A 16,374-nucleotide genomic window follows, 5' to 3' on the forward strand; every position below is an offset into this window, starting at 1 on the left:
AGATACCCAACATTTGAAGCAGAAGATTGTGCATGCTTGGCATAATATGCATAGGAAAGGAAGATCCGAGCTTGGTCCGTGCAATTGTGTAACTTTGGAAGCTTACACTCTTTGGGTGAAGAAGAGAGCTTTAGAGTTGAAGATGCCTTATCCCTGTGAGAGACCTATATCTATGGTTGTGGTTGAGCCATTAACTCTCCCTAACCAAGATGTAGAGGAGTTGGAAGACACACCCGCCAAGATGAAGCAAGAGAAAGATATGGTGGAAGAGCATTTCCGTGCTTTGAGCAAGAAGCACGAGGAGTTGCAGTTGGAGTCTAAGGACAAGGATGCACTTATTGAGCTACTTGAAGACCGAGTGACAAAGAGACAGAGAGAGCCAGAGGTTTCATCTTCTAGCATGCCTCAGCCTTCCGTTGCTTGGAAGAAGATTGTTGATCAGCTTGTCCTCGAGAAGACTCAGATGAAGGCTTCTTTCGAGACCGAGATTCGACGCATTCGAAGGAAGTATGTGCCTACAGTCAGATCTTCGGACGTTGTTGTTAGGGATCCTTAGGATGACTAGTCTCCTTTTCTCTTGTATTTTTCATTTGGTTTCTGAAGTTGTACTCAGTGTAATCCTTCCAATTATATAAATAAAAAGAGATTTTTATGGTCATATCAAATTGTTGCAATTATTGTTAAGTACATATATTTGTAAATGATATAGTAAGTTCCTTGAAAATAAACAAACAAGCATCGAATTTCAGGCATCATTTGCATAAGCAGGTTTCTCTTTCGCCAGATGTCTCATTGGTGTTCCTTCTGTGCTTCAGCCAAGATGACTCATCGATACAACACTCGCGCCAATCATCTGAGAATCATGGAACATCTTGAGCAAGAGAACAGAGAGTTGAAGGACGAGATTGCTCGACTGACTTCCATGATGGAGTCAGTATTGGCTTCTCAGAGTCAATTTTCTCCAATGCCCGTAACTCCTCCTCCTCAGAGGACTGTCATTTTAGAAGTGGCTACTTCTACCATGCCTGCTGCTACCACCCACTTTGCGCCTGCTATGCCTGCCGAATTCGCATGGGGAATGCCGCCGAACTTCATGCCTGAAGGCTTTGCGCCTACTATTGCTTCCATGCCGACATCTAGCCCGGTCATGTCTTTGCCACCTCCCGTTGTGCACACCTTACCTCGTGTGGAGGATACCATTTATCATTCCGAGTCGACTGAGGGCCCGGATGTTTATGAGAAAATGGACGAAATGAAGGATCAGTTTCTTGAGTTGCGCAAGGAATTGAATACGTTAAGAGGGAAAGACTTGTTTGGGAAAAGTGCTGCTGAGTTATGTTTGGTACCGAATGTGAAGATTCCGGTGAAATTCAAAGTGCCTAACTTTGAAAAATACAAAGGTAGTACATGTCCGCTCAGTCATCTAGTGATGTATGCCCACAAGATGTCTACCCAAACTGACAACGATCAACTGTTGATTCACTATTTCCAAGACAGTTTGACTGGTGCTGCGCTCGATTGGTACATGGGGTTGGACAGTGCAAGCATTCGCACTTTCAACGACTTGGGAGAAGCTTTTATCAAGAAGTATAAGTACAACATGGACATGGTGCCTGATAGAGACCAATTGAGGTCTATGTCTAAGAAGGATAAGGAGACATTCAAGGAGTACGCGCAGAGGTGGAGAGAATTGCCTGCTCAGATCACTCCTCCTTTAGAGGAGAAAGAAATGACAAAAATATTTTTGAAGACCCTGAGTTCATTTTACTATGAACGCATAATTGCCAGTGCCCCCAGTGATTTTACCGAAATGGTAAACATAAGGATGAGGCTCGAAGAAGGTGTCCGAGAAGGACGGTTGTCAAAAGAGGAGGTATCATCAAGCAAGAGATATGACAGTAGTTTTGGGAAGAAAAAAGACAGTGAAGCCAACGCAATAACTAGTGGGAGGCAGAGGAGGCCTCAGATCAGAAGGAATCAACCTTCCCGTCAACACCATCATCAAGTATCTTCAGTCATTCCTGTATTTTCGAATAACCAAACAACACCAATTCTGCAACAACAACAACGCCAACAGCAACAACCGCAACAACAAACGAACACCTACAACAACAACAATACTAACAATCATCATCAACAAAACTTTGATAGGAAGAAGGTCACTTTTGACCCGATTCCTATGACTTATGTAGAGCTATATCCATCTTTGGTCCACAAGAACCTACTCCAATCGAGAAACCCGCCACAAATTCCAGAACCACTTCCATGGTGGTACAAGCCTGAACTCCGTTGTGCTTTTCATCAAGGAGCACCCAGACATGACATAAAGAATATCTATCCGCTCAAGTATGAGGTTCAGAAGCTAATAAAGAGTGGAATGGTGTCCTTTGAGGACCGTGCACCAAACGTGAAAGCAAATCCACTACCCGCTCATGGGAATTCTTCTGTTAATATGGTGGACGATTGTCCTAGAGAGTTTAAAGTGTTTGATGTTCGTTTTATTCGGAGGTCCTTGGTACAGATGCATAAGGACATTTGTATGGTGAGTGATTGTGAGCATGACCATGACGGTTGTGCTTTCTGCAGTGTCAACCCGAGAGGTTGTGAGGTTGTGAAAAGGGACATCCAACGGTTGATGGATGGAGGCATGACTCAAATTGTTCAATCCAGTCACGTAGATGACGATGTCAATGTCATAGTGCTCATTTTTAAGCAACCAGAGAAATTGGTAATTCAGTACGACAACAGTAACAGTAACAATGTCAACAACAGATCGACATCGCCGTTGGTTATACGGTTAGCGGGTCTAGTCTCGTATTCACCTGATAAAGCTGTTTCGTATCAATACAATGCAACAATGATAATGGATGGTCAAGAGGTCCCGTTGCCTACGACCAGCTATGTGGTGAACATTGCTGATGTTACCAAGGTAACCCGCAATGGTTGTGTGTTTGGGTCGGTGTTCCCAAAAGACAAAGAAGATTCAGCTGTTGGTAAGAAGGTGGAAGTGCCTGCTGTAGATCCGATTAGTGCTTCAAAGTGTAAGTCTGGTGAATCCAGCGATTTGAAGGCTAATGATGATGATGAGGTACTTCGTCTGATCAAGAAGAGCGAGTTCAATATGGTGGAGCAACTGCTCCAAACCCCCTCAAAGATTTCAGTACTATCTATGCTAATGAATTCAGAAGCGTACAGAGAAGCACTGCAAAGAGTTCTTGAGAAAGCGTTTGTGGAACATGATGTTCTGGTGGATCAGTTTGATCATATAGTAGCTAACATCACTTCCTGCAACAATCTCAGTTTTTGTGATGAAGAACTCCCTGAGGAGGGTAAGAATCATAACTTGGCTTTGCATATTTCCATGAACTGCTAAGATGACGCTCTGTCGAATGTGTTGGTCGATGTTGGGTCTTCATTGAATATGTTACCAAAGTCAACTCTGTCAAAGCTATCATATCAAGGAGCGCCCATGAAGTATAGTGGTGTAATCGTCAAAGCTTTTGACGGTTCACGCAAAACAGTTATTGGTGAACTGGACCTTCTAGTGAAGATAGGTTCGAGTGATTTTCATATTACTTTCCAAGTAATCGATATCCACCCGGCCTACAGTTGTTTATTGGGAAAGCCATGGATCCACGAGGCGGGAGCTGTTACCTCCACATTGCATTAGAAGCTCAAGTTTGTAAAGAATGGGAAACTTGTCATTATTGGTGGGGAGAAGGCATTGTTGGTCAGTCACATGTCATCTTTCTCTTATGTTGAGGCTGAGGATGAGGTTAGGACCCGTTCCAAGCCTTATCTATTGCTGCTGAAAAGAGAGTTGGGGCACCTATGTCCTCATTGAAAGATGCAAAGAAGATTGTTGAAGAAGGCAATATTGATCAGTGGGGGCGCGTGGTAGAGGTCTCCGACAACAAAGGTAGAACTGGTTTGGGTTTTCAACAAGGTTTGTCAACTACAAGGTCTGAGGATATGAAACTTAGCTTCCATAGCGGAGGGTTCATTCGTGGCAATGAACAACACTTACCTGTTGTGCTAGAGGACGACGAAGAGGAAGACTGCACCAATTTTGTGACGCATGGAAAGGCTTGCAAAAATTGGACTGCTGTTGATATTCCTGTTATTTTGCATCGATCTAAGTAATTGCTTTTATATGTTTTCAAAAATCCTTCTCATATGCCTAGGGGAGAAGTGAACATTGTTTGTGCATTTTGAAATTGATCATTAATAAAATTAATTCTATTCATCCACATCTGTGATGTTTTGTTTTTACTTTTTGCTCTATTTTGAAGATGGTAATCACAAAAAACATAAATAAATAATATAATTGTCCATCTGCATAATATTTGGTCACAAATTCACTTCTCTAAAATCAAAATATCAAATCATTATGCAGGTTGGTTCCTAACCCCATTGAATACAATGATCCTTCTCCTTCTCCAAATTTTGAATTCCCTGTGTTTGAGGCCAAGGAGGAAAGTGATGAAGAAGTGAGTGATGAATTGTCTCGTCTTATTGAGCATGATGAAAAGACCATTCAGCCGTTCGAAGAGCAGATTGAGTTAGTCAACTTGGGTTTCGAGGATGATGTGAAGGAAGTCAAGATTGGGTCTCGACTATGTCCAGATGCTAAGAAGGGGTTGATTGATCTTCTTCGAGAGTATTCAGATGTGTTTTCTTTGTCCTATCAAGACATGCCTGGTTTGGATTCTGAGATTGTGGAGCATAGATTGCCGTTGAAGCCAGAATGCCCGCCAGTCAAGCAGAAGTTGAGAAGAACGCATCCTGATATGGCAGTGAAGATCAAAAAAGAAGTGCAGAAACATATTGATGCTGGTTTCCTTGTGATCGTTGATCACACTGAATCGCACCGTATATTTGACTCGGATTTCACATGTTTATTAAGTATTTATTATTATTTTGCTTGTGTTATGCCTTGTTTTGTGTTATTTTTAGGTATTTAGCTATTTTAGGACCTTTGTAGAAGAAACGAAGCAAAAAGACCAAAAAATTAGGGTTTTCGGCAAATATTATACTCGTGGCGTTCTGCATAGCGGCTACTATAGGAGAAGCCATGACACATCAGCCCTCAACCAGGAGGAAACTGCCATGATCCCATGAACTTCCCCATTTACTCACATGGTGGGCGCCATGGAGGCGTGGCGGGTGCCACCTTTGAATTCCACAATCCCACTAAAGAGCAGTTGAAGGGCATCCTGGTCTTTGCATGCTGCTGAGTTCCTCTATAAATAGGTCGTTCTAGTTCACTTCCAAATCATCCAACTTAGTTTATAACACTAAGACTATAATATCATTTGTAAAAGCGGTAATCCGTCATATCGAGGGGTTATCGCACCTTAGTGTAATTGAGTTGGAGCACTTTGATTTTGCCGTCATCTTTATTTTCAAAGTCAAAGGTTTATTTACTTCCTTGTACCAGATTTAAAGCCTCCATTTGGAGCAGGTTCTAATTTAATCGCCTTTTTATTTTACTTGCCATGCCTTACTTTATTTAATTCCTTTTCATGCTTTACTTTATTTAATTTCATGCCATTGTCTTTACTTTATTTAATTTCCTACCATTGTCTTTACTTTATTTAATTTTCTCGCCATTATCTTTATTGCTCGTTTTAATTGTTTTACACGCTTTACTTGTTCCTCACGCCTTACATTCTAAACTTCTTTTCATAATGTTCAATATCGTTGTATTTGTTTGTATTACCATGTCTGGCTAAATCTTTCAAAGTTTAGAATGTAAGGATCACGGTTAAAGAGATGTTTCACGTATTGCATCTGTAGAAATGCTTTAGGGGCTGTTTTGATTTTTAATTAGAGTTTTCTGAAACAAACTTGGTTAATTTTAACTACTCAAGGAGTGCGAAAGCACCCTGGCTTATTTAACTAGGAATTTTTATCACTTTAAGGAAAAATGATTTTTGAAACTATTTTCGGACGCGTTTATAGATTTAAAATCAGGAAACTCCTTGGGAAACTTTCCGAATCAAAATCACTTTTCAACTAAGTTTACGAGTCTTATTTCTTAAAAATAGGTTTACTACTTTAGCGTTCTGCGCACCTTTTATAAGTGACAATAAAAGGCCTTAATTTAAGGGTAAACTCGGTTTTGAATACACGAAAGCGACAATTCCTGTTAAATGGATTCTTTTCAAGAGTAGAAAATATTGCCCCATAAGTAGTTCTATTTAGACAATCAAAGCATCGTTTAACTGACGTGAAATACATTCAAGCCTATCTTTATTTGCACTGTATTTATCATTTTCTTTATTTACTGTTATTTTGCGACATCAATATCTCATTCGTACCGCCTTAGATAAACATCATAACAATAGTAATCGATAGATTGACGATTTGGTCCCTCTGGGATCGATAATCTTTTATATTACTCTGACGCGATTCATGCACTTGCGAATACATTGATCAAGTTTTTGGCGCCGTTGCCGGGGACCAACTTCGTCAAATTTCGTACCTTGTTGTTACACCGTCTAGACTAAGGAATTATTAGCCGGTAAATGAAAAGAACCCTTAGTACCAGAAATTTAGTAGATCCTTTAGTAGAACCCGAACGTTACACTCGTACACGCCTCTTACTCATCCGAATTAAGAAAGCTATGGCCGAAAATCGCGACCGGAGACCTCTTAAGGAATTTGCCCAACCCTCTGACGAGGAACCTAGTTCTAGTATAGTAAACCCCCTCATTCCTGCCAACAATTTCGAACTAAAACCATCTTTACTGCAATTAGTGCAATAGAACCAATTCGCGGGTCTCGCTACTGAGAAACCAAATCAACATTTAAAAGTCTTTATCCAACTGGCCGACACCTTTAAATCCAACGGTGCTTCACCTGATGCGATTCGTTTAAGATTATTTCCTTTCTCCCTCAGAGATAGAGCACGTTCGTGGTTAGATTCACTTCCAGCTAACTCAATAACTACCTGGGAAGACCTTAGGAGAGTATTCCTTGCTAGATATTTTCCCCCTAGTAAGACTGTTGTTCTTCGATACCAAATAACTAGATTTACTCAAAACCGAGGAGAATCACTTTTTGAAGCTTGGGAGAGATACAAGGAGCTGTTAAGAGTCTGTCCACACCATGGCCTAGAACAATGGCTGATCGTTCATACCTTCTACAATGGACTCCATTATAACATAAAGATTAGCGTCGACGCTGCCGTTGGTGGCGCATTGATGAACAAACCTTATCTTGAAGCTTGTGACCTAATTGAGGATATGGCCCAAAACCATTATCAATGGGGAACTGAACGAGCATCAGTAGAGAAAAAGGAGTCCCAAGGTGGAATACATGAGATAAGTTCTATGGACATGATGCAAGCGAAAATGGACGCTTTAGTCCTTAAGGTCGAACATATTTCTACAAACTCTAACATCACAGCGGTAGTCCACACAGAGTGTGAACTTTGTGGATCTAAAGGACAAGAATCGGCGGAATGTAACCTTTTAAACGACCTGAACACCGACCAAATGAATTACGCCCAAGGTAACCCATTTTCAAACACTTACAACCCTGGATGGAAGAATCACCCGAATTTTTCCTATAAAAACCAGAACCCTATCCAAAATTTTTCACCTCAAAGACCACAAGGTTTTCAAGCCCAAAAACCAAATCAACCTATACAAGTTGTGCCCCAGAAGCCTAACCTTGAGAAGATCATGGAGAACTTTATATCAGGCCAGACTCAGCAAAATAAAGAATTCCTAAACCAGAACATTCAGGTAAGCGATCTGATAGTGCAATTAGGGACTAAGGTTGATCAGATAATTACTCACAATAAGATGCTTGAAACCCAGATCTCACAGGTAGCACAAAACCAAGCCCCACAAACTACACCTAGAGGACAATTCCCTGGACAACCTCAACTCCACCCTCGAGGGCAAGCTAACTCTATCATATTACAATGTGGGACCGCTTACGAAGGGCCTTATAACCCAGCAATGAGCGAGTCCAAAGCTTCTAAAGAAAATATACCTACCAACCAAGAAGGGGAACCAGTGGAACCCGAAAAACAAACCGACCAAGAAGGAGAAGCCAAGGATAAAACTTACAAACCACCAATCCCATATCCACAAAGACTTAAACAAACCAAAATTGATGACCAATACCAAAAGTTTATAAAAGTAATAGAGAAGCTTCATGTAGAGATTCCTTTCACCGAAGACATCACCCAAATTCCGTCTTACGCCAAATTTCTCAAAGACATCTTAACCAACAAGTGTAGGCTTGACGATCCCAAACCCCTGGAATGCAACTTTATTTCCGAGAATAAACTTGCTAAGAAGGAGAAAGACCCTGGGAGTTTTTCTATACCTTGCATTCTAGGGAGTCATGTGATCGACAAAGCTTTCCTAGACTTAGGCGCTAGTGTGAGTTTAATGCCCTTAGCCATGTGTAAAAGGTTAAACTTAGGAGAATTACAACCAACTAAGATGTCCCTCCAACTAGCCGATAGATCTGTTAAGTATCCCGTAGGCATATTAGAAGACGTCCCCGTTAGGATCGGTCAACTTTATATCCCGACAGACTTTGTGGTCATGGATATCAAGGAAGACGACGATATCCTTGACCTTTTAGGTAGACCATTTTTATCAACAGTCGGAGCTATAATAGATGTTAAAAGAGGAAAATTAACTTTCGAAGTAGGAGATGAAAAGATAGAGTTTATTCTTTCAAAGTTCCTGATGGGACCAATCATAAGAGACGCATGTTACGCGATTGATATCATAGATGAATGCATAAGGGAATTTGATCAAGAAGAACCTATGATCGAACCGTTTTCAAACCCGAATGAAAAGGATGACGAGCTAAAGGAAACAGAACCTCACACTAACGAATGTTTGGCCCTTACTCCAGACCTTTCACCAAACTCTCAAAAACCAGCTCAAGAACTTAAGGAATTTCCCAAGAACCTAAGATACAAGTTTTTGGATAAAGAAATGAACCACCTAGTAATAGTTAGTGCCACCTTAAACCAAGACGAGACAAACCAACTCCATAATGTTTTACGAAGATACCCCTCTGCCTTAGGATACAACATCTCTGATTTAAAAGGTATAAGCCCATCCATGTGTATGCACAGGATCTCGCTAGAGGAGGATTCAAAACCTTCCAGAGAACATCAAAGAAGAATCAACCCTATAATGAGTGAGGTGGTAAAGAAGGAAGTCCTTAAACTGCTAGAAGCTGGTATAATCTATCAGATCTCTGATAGTAAATGGGTAAGTCCTGTACATGTGGTACCCAAAATAGGAGGCATCACAGTCGTGCAGAATGAGAAGGGCGAGCATGTGGCTAAACGTATAGAAGGCGGATGGCGTATGTGCATAGACTATAGAAAACTCAATAAGGCAACTAGGAAAGACCATTTCCCCCTTCCATTCATAGATCAAATGCTTGAGCGTCTTGCCAGACACTCTTACTTTTTTTATCTGGATGGATATTCTGGATTTTTCCAAAGACCCATACACCCCGAGGATCAAGAGAAAACAACCTTCACTTGTCCTTATGGAACATTTGCTTACAGACGAATGCCGTTTGGACTCTGCAATGCGCCAGCTACTTTCCAACGTTGTATGATGTCAATCTTCTCAGATTATCTCGACGGAATTATGGAAGTGTTCATGGATGATTTCTCGGTATATGGGTTTGACTTTGAGAATTGCCTCATTAAACTTGAGAAAATGCTAGAAAGATGCGTAGAAGTTAACCTTGTATTAAACTGGGAGAAGTTAACCTTGCTACAAGAGTTCGACTTAGATATCCGAGACAAAAAAGGAACAGAAAACGTAGTTACTGACCATCTTTCCAGACTAGAGCATTTGAAGCTAGACCATTTACTTATAAATGATGATTTCACCTATGACAGATTGATAGCTAAGTTAGATATTGTTCCCCTTGAACCTGATAGAGACAACCTTGGAACAATTTCAGAGATTAGCAGAGTACCATGGTACGCTGATTTTGTGAATTATCTAGCCGATGATATCATACCACCTGACCTCAATTATCAACAAAAGAAGAAGTTCTTTAAAGATGTAAGACATTTCTATTGGGACGAACCACTCCTTTTTAAAAGAGGAACATATAACATCTTTCGATGTTGCGTCCCGGAAGAAGAAGTTAGAAATATGATAGAGGATTGTCACTCTTCACTTTATGGTGGACATTCAAGCACATCCAAGAAATACGCTAAGATCCTTCAAGATGGTCTTTATAGGCCAACACTATGGCGTGATGTCCATACTTATATTGTCCAATGTGACTGGTGCCAACACGCTGGAAACATCTCAAGACGCGACGAAATGCCTTTGAAGAACATCCAAGAAGTGGAATTATTTGATGTTTGGGGTATTGATTTCATGGGACCTTTTCCATCTTCGATGGGAAACAAGTATATTTTGGTAGTCGTCGACTATGTGTCCAAATGGATATAAGTTATAGCCTTACCCACTAACGACACAAGAGTAGTCATCAAGTTGTTTAAAAACAATATTTTCCCCAGATTTGGAGTACCACGACTTGTCATAAGTGATGGTGGATCACATTTTATATCCAGGATATTCGATAAACTCTTAAGAAAGTATGGAGTAAAACACAGAGTAGCAACACCATATCATCCCCAAACTAATGGTCAAGTGGAAGTATCAAACAACGAGATTAAGCAAATCTTGGAAAAAACTGTTTCAATATCCAGAAAAGATTGGTCTGAAAAGCTAACAGAAGCATTGTGGGCTTACAAAACCCCTATTGGAACTACACCATACTAGTTAGTCTATGGAAAGTCATGCCACTTACCTTTTGAACTTAAGCACAAAGCATATTGGGCCATCAAGACCCTGAATTTGGATTACCTAGCATCTGGCGAGAAGCGAATCCTCGATATCCACAAATTGGAGGAACTCCGCTAGAACGCTTACGAGAATGCCATTATATACAAAGAAAGAACCAAAGCATGGCATGACAAAAGGATTATGAAAAAGGACTTTAATATAGGCGACTCTATTCTCCTTTTCAATTCCAGATTACGACTTTTTTCAGGTAAGGTGCGTTCGAGATGGACAGGCCCCTTTAAGGTTTCCAAAATCCTCAAATCTAGAGTAGTTGAAATCCGGAACAATTTCTGTAATCCGTTTGTGGTAAATGGACAAAGACTGAAGCAATATCCAGGAGGTGACATCCCCATAGAATGCCCTGGCCATACTCTGATCGACCCTCCGGTTCCTACCTCTGATATATAAAGTTCAAATCGTCAAGCTAACGACGTCAAACAAGCACTGCATGGGAGGCAACCCATGATTTCTTTTCCCTTTACTTCACTTTTACTATTTCGATTTATATTTTCATATGTTATATATATATATATATATATATATATATAATATATATATATATATATAATATATATATATATATATATATATATATATATATATATTATATATATATATATATATATATATATATATATATATATTATATATATATATATATATATATACAGTTGCAATATTTGGGATTTCAGGTGACCTCTGTTTTTAACCTAACTTTTCAGGATGGAGAATTTCGACACTATGCCAATGATCTTTCGTGACCAAGTACAGGACCAACGCTACGCCATGCTTTCCCAGCGTCCAATGCTTCCCACTAGATATCCTGATTCAAGCTGCACGGAAGCATTAGGCATTGAGCCTAGTGTCAGGCATTTGTGCAGTCAGTTGGAATGGGATGAGTATACTGAAGTGACGCATGTGACTTACAGGAACCTCACTTTGGAGTTCTTGAGATCGCTGAACTACGAGCCCTATGTTGGTCACGCTAGTGATGGTGGCTACATTAATTTCAGGATGTTTGGGACAGAGTACACCTTCAACTACAAGCGTTTCGGTGACTTACTTGGATTTTAGACTACTTATGATGCTTCATCTGAGCTCCCCATGAGCTATTTCCTGAGTAGAGACGTTGAAAAGTTCTGGAGTGACATTACATGTGGAGGTATCCCTGACCCTTCCACCCAAATCTCTAACAAGATCCATAATCCTGCTTTAAGATATTTTCAAATAATTATTGCCCACACCTTCCTGGGGAAGAGTGACACCGATACACACGTAAGTGTTGAAGAGATTTTCTTCATGTACTGTACCACTCAGTCACGTCGAGTAGCTTGCGGGGATTTTCTAATCGAGAGTCTCTATCTTAATGCTCGCTCCGCTGTGAGTCCTATACATGTTGGAAACACGGTAACCCATATAGCCTCCGCCCTAGGACTTGATAGAAGGTTATTTCACCTAACATCTTACTGCAGTTATACTTTGATGAATATTGACTTCTGTCTGGACCGTGGCCTCATGAGGAGATCTTCTTTCCACCCAGATCAATATAGGCTCTTGATCGAGGGTGAGACTATCCACTACTTTACTTTACCAGACCCTTAGGTACCTTGTGTTTATAATCAGGCCAACTGGGCCTATGCCATTGATCACACTAAAATTCACCGTATTTCTGACTCCGATTTCGCATGCATTCTTAGCTTTTATTGTTGTTTTGCTTTGTTATTTCTTTGTTTTCTTATGTTTTCAGGTTTTTATAATAATCGGAGCTCGAATCGGGAAAAGGAGCGAAAAAGGAGTGAAAACGGGCGAAAACCTAGAAATTCAGCGTTTTGCACTTACGGCACCCACCGTGGCGGGCGCCATGGGGTTAGCCATGACGTGGCCACGTCTCAAGACCACTCCTCAACCGTCAAGACCCACGATCCCCACTCCATCATCCCCTGTAGGGACCATGGCGGGCGCCATAGGCCTGTGGCGGGCGCCACAAGGCCAAAATCAGTAACCTCCACTTTTTAGTGGAGGGGCGTCCCTGTCATTTCATGCTTTCAGTTTTTACTATAAATAGGACCTTAGATTTTAGTTTTTCTTCATCCAGAATTAGAATTCTCTAGGCATATATCAGTTATAAAGCAGTTGCCATTCCACATCGGGGTGCCTCTGCAATCGAGTGATCGAGTCTGTAATCTGTCTGTGGTTCGAGTTTTTGGAGCACTCTGGAGGAAGTTAATCCTGCCGCCATTTTAATTCAAGTTCGTATTTTACTTTTATTTATTTCCTGCACTCGCACATTTACGTTGTTTATTTCCTGCACTCGCACATTTACGTTGTTTATTTCCTGCACTCGCACATTTACGTTGTTTATTTCCTGCACTCGCACTTTACTTTGTTTATTATCCGCACTCGCTTTAAATTACTTTTATGAAAAACTATAAAAAGAATATTTACTTTATCATGTCTAACTAATTCTATAAAGGTTAGAATGTAAGGATCGTAATTGAACCAGTAATCAGTATAATTGTTCGTGGAAACACCTAAGGGCTATTTTATCTTTCAATTCAAGTAATTGTTTTTAACTATTTCAAAAACAGCCAAAAGCGCTTTGTCTAGTTTATTAGGAGATTTTAGATTAAAAAGAAAAGAGATTTTAAAACGATTTTCGGACGCGTTAGGAAGTTTAAACTCTGGTTCGTAAGAACCTCTTTTTGCTAAGAAGTCCAGGTTAAAATACTTTTCAACTTAGTTAAGATACTGTATTTCTTAAAAATAGGTTTACTACTCTAACGCAGTACGCACCTTTTTATCCGTGACAATAGGAGGGGTTGATTAGAGAGTACAACTCGGTTCTGAATACGCGAAAGCGACAGTTCCTGTTAAATTAGTTCTTTTCAAAGGAGAAAACATTGCCCATAAGTAGTTCCACTAACAAGTACTGGATTATCATTGATTGCGTGAATTACATTCGAGCCTGTCTTTATTTATTATTTAAAATTATAATTTTATTTACCATTGCACCCTTATTAAAACCCTTAAAAATAGTTGCCTTAGATACACACCATAACAACAGGTTTGATAGATTGACACTTGGTCTCTGTGGATTCGATAATCTTTTATATTACTTTGACGTGATTCGTACACTTGCGAAAAACACGCATCAAGTTTTTGGCGCCGTTGCCGGGGACCAATTTCGTCAAATTTCATTACCCTGTAGTTATACCGTTTAGACTAAGGTTGTTACCCACCGGTCAATGCGAAAGACTCGCAGTGCCGGAAGTTTAGTAGACCCTCTAGCTGAACCTGAACGTTACGCTCGCGCACGTTTATTTTTCCATAGGAATAGGATAGCTATGGCCGAAGAACAAAACCGAAGACCTCTTAAGGACTTCGCCCAACCATCAAACGAGGAACCTAGTTCCAGTATAGTAAACCCCGTTATCCCAGCCAATAATTTTGAACTTAAACCATCCCTGCTGCAATTAGTGCAACAGAGACAATTCTCAGGTCTCGCTACTGATAACCCAAACCAACATTTAAAAAACTTTCTTCAGTTAGCAGACACCTTTAAAACCAATGGAGCTTCTCCTGAGGCGATACGCTTAAGATTATTTCCCTTTTCCCTCAGAGATAAAGCTCTATCATGGTTAGATTCCCTTCCACCCAATTCAATAACAACTTGGGATGACCTTAGGAAAGTTTTTCTTGCTAGATATTTTCCCCCAAGTAAGACCGCTCTTCTTCGAAACCTTATAACTAGATTTACCCAACTCCAAGGAGAGTCGTTGTTCGAAGCCTGGGAGAGATATAAAGAACTATTAAGAGCATGCCCACACCATGGCTTAGAGAATTGGCTAATCATCCAAACCTTCTATAATGGACTTCATTATAACACTAAGATGACCATCGACGCTGCCGCTGGTGGCGCACTGATGAATAAACCTTACCCTGAAGCTAGTGCCCTTATCGAGGATATGGCCCAAAACCATCAATCATGGGGAGTAGAACGAGCGACAGTGGAAAAGAAGGAAGCCCAAGGAGGAATACATGAGCTAAGCTCTATAGACATGATGCAGGCTAAAATAGACGCGTTGGCCCTTAGAGTCGAACATATGTGTACAACTCCGAATACTGTAGCCGCAGTTTCGCCGAATTGTGAGATATGTGGAACGCAAGGACACCAATCCGCCGAATGCAATCTGTTAAATGAAACCAACACTGAGCAAGTGAACTATACCCAAGGGAACCCATTTTCTAACACATATAACCCTGGATGGAGGAATCACCCAAACTTCTCCTACAAAAATAATAACCCTATTCAAAATACCGCACCTCCGAGACAACAAGGTTACCAAGCCCCTAGAACAAATCAACCTATGCAACCTGTACCGCCAAACCCGAGCTTTGAAGAAATTGTAAAAGATTTCATCGTTGCTCAAAAACAGAAAAACAAAGAGTTCATGAACCAAAGCGTCCATGTTAACGAACTAATTACCCAGTTAGGAACCAAGGTTGATCAAATCATTACTCATAATAAGATGCTTGAAACCCAGATCTCTCAGGTAGCGTTAAACCAAGCCCCACAGACTACCCCTGGAGGACAGTTCCCTGGACAACCTCAACAAAACCCGAAAGGGCAGGCTAATGCCATTACTCTACGAAGTGGAACCGCTTATAAGGAGCCTTTAAACCCTAGATTAAGTGAGCCTGAAACTTCTGAGAGGAGTGAGGAAAAGGAACCAGAGAAGCCTGAAACCCCGGAAAGTCAAGAAAAAGGAGAAGAACCTAAAAATAAAACCTATGTACCACCACCGCCATACAAACCACCAATACCATACCCTCAAAGATTAAAGAAAACCCAAATCGATAATCAATATCAAAAATTCGTTAAGGTTATAGAAAAACTTCACGTAGAAATCCCCTTTACAGAAGCCATCACCCAAATACCTTCTTATGCTAAGTTTCTCAAAGACATACTTACGAATAAACGTAGACTTGAAGATCTGAAACCCGTGGAATGTAATTCTATTTCCGAAGATAGGTTAGCAAAGAAAGATAAAGATCCCGGAAATTTTTCCATTCCTTGTATTTTAGGGAATCATGTCATCGAAAAAGCTTTTCTAGACTTAGGAGCTAGTGTGAGCTTAATGCCTTTAGCAGTTTGTGAGAGATTAAACTTAGGAGAATTACAACCTACTAAGATGTCGCTTCAATTAGCCGATAGATCCGTTAAATACCCTATAGGCATACTTGAAGACGTCCCTGTTAGGGTGGGTCAGTTGTTTATACCTACTGATTTTGTTGTCATGGACATTAAAGAAGATGACGACATACCAATCCTCCTAGGTAGACCGTTCTTATCGACTGCTGGAGCCGTAATAGATGTTAAAAAAGGAAAACTAACTTTTGAGGTAGGTGAAGAGAAGATAGAATTTATATTGTCAAAATTTCTTATGGCACCTGTGATAGGAGATTCTTGTTATGCCTTAGATATCATCGAAGAATGCATTAGGGAATT

The 16,374-nt window shown here is 40.4% G+C and overlaps 2 non-coding genes across 2 annotated transcripts; both read right to left on the reverse strand.

The window, feature by feature from the left end:
- Positions 1 to 7,013: 7,013 nt before the first annotated feature.
- On the reverse strand, positions 7,014 to 7,120 carry LOC127125103 (small nucleolar RNA R71). Its single transcript, XR_007804563.1, has one exon. It is a non-coding gene; the product is annotated as a small nucleolar RNA R71 (small nucleolar RNA).
- Positions 7,121 to 14,593: 7,473 nt separating this feature from the next.
- On the reverse strand, positions 14,594 to 14,700 carry LOC127124698 (small nucleolar RNA R71). The gene has a single exon (XR_007804159.1). It is a non-coding gene; the product is annotated as a small nucleolar RNA R71 (small nucleolar RNA).
- Positions 14,701 to 16,374: the final 1,674 nt, after the last annotated feature.

Source organism: Lathyrus oleraceus, chromosome 2 (assembly GCF_024323335.1).
Source record: "Lathyrus oleraceus cultivar Zhongwan6 chromosome 2, CAAS_Psat_ZW6_1.0, whole genome shotgun sequence".
NCBI lineage: Eukaryota > Viridiplantae > Streptophyta > Magnoliopsida > Fabales > Fabaceae > Lathyrus > Lathyrus oleraceus.